The sequence below is a fragment of the Rhea americana genome, unplaced genomic scaffold (assembly GCF_003343005.1).
Source record: "Rhea americana isolate MKP2758 unplaced genomic scaffold, rheAme1 scaffold_51, whole genome shotgun sequence".
Taxonomy (NCBI): domain Eukaryota; kingdom Metazoa; phylum Chordata; class Aves; order Rheiformes; family Rheidae; genus Rhea; species Rhea americana.
In genome coordinates this window covers 714,872-716,442 of record NW_028186657.1, presented here as the reverse complement: position 1 = coordinate 716,442, position 1,571 = coordinate 714,872, and positions in this window count along the sequence as shown.

Sequence of the window (1,571 nt, the reverse complement as noted above, 5' to 3'; positions counted from 1 at the left end):
CTGAAATCGATAGATACGTGTATATACATAGACTCAAAAAAAAAAAAAATCTTTTTGAAGTCAGTTGACTTCTAACATCTACCTTAGGTCAGGTGTAAGTGTAGAGAAGTTTTAAAGTCGAAGCATGAATCTACATGGGGATATTTAGCTAGGATGCTCTCAAGAGTCTTCTTAGTTGAGAGACCCTCAGTAGTTCAGAAAGCTCCTCATTGTGACCAAGATAAGTGGGATGACATTGGAGGGGAAAAAAAAGGCAATTGAGACAGAAAAATGAAAYTACTAAATATATAGGCATACAAAGAAGCAGTGACAAGGAAGAGATGAAAGAATAGAATGAAGGCAAGTGTTACAGGTCATAGCACAATGAAATACAAAAAAAGCCATTTATTTAACAGGGACTTCAGAAAAACTATTGTTCACTTAAACTAACAAGTAAAACGTTGAACAGTCCTATTTCAGAAGTCGCACACAGTTTCCTCATCAATACTTTATTCTCTAGACAAAGAGAAATTAGTGAAAGGTGATCATAGGACACCTGAGCTCTGTGATACATAATGTGTAACATGTTTTGATCCACATTAGATATATTGAGACTTAAAWTTTTTTTTATTACTCCTGTAACTGAGGAAGCTTCACAGGATACTTTTAATCTGACTTGCCATTTGTAGTTTTAAAAGATATTTCACGAGTAAAGATCTCTTAATAAAGCTAAGCAAAACAACTGTGATCAGCATACAACAGCTGAAGCACAACCAACAGATCTATCTTAAGACTGAAATATGCTTTATATACTTAATTAGAAAGACATCACTATCATTCTGTGCTGAGTAGAGCTCCATTACTCTTCTAAAGCAAGGATATCATTACTTAAAAGTTATACTGCAGTAATGGCCTGAAGGCCAGTCAAGATGGCAAGGTATTTGCTAACAAATGCAAATACACTATTTCTATTTATCAGAGGGAGCAGATTATAAAGAAACTTGACTGTATGGGCATGTATGCATCAAAGTACTCCTTAAGTAGTGTAATATAGGTAGGGCTAAATGGCTGAGTGAACTACAAAAGCAGAAGCTGAAAAACAGAAAATAAAATTAATTTAGCATGGAACACACCAGTGTTGCAAACCAGGCCTAGAGACACTTACAAAAACAAATAACACTGGAAAAACTAATAAGAATATCAGGACAAAAAAAAAAAATCTGAGAAATGACTCCTCTCAAGAAGCTATATACAGAATGAAACTTAGTAATATTGACAGTATTTATCACTTTTCATCCAAGAATCTCTTTCTAATACCTCATTGTTTCTGTGGTTAGTTATCTTTGACGCTCTCCCCCTACCCCAGTTTGTGCTTATACTTGGTAATTTACCAACAACTATAATCTGAAAAGAAGTCTCATTCATGCAGATAAGTAAGTTTCTATCATAGTATTATACTAATTTCACAGATGAGGTAGATGAAGTACACTCTGGCTAAGCACCCAAGCCAAGTCCTAGAGAAATTAATGGTAAAATCCACATTCAGCTCAGGAGCAGCAACATTAAGGCCCATCTGACAGAGCAATCAGTGG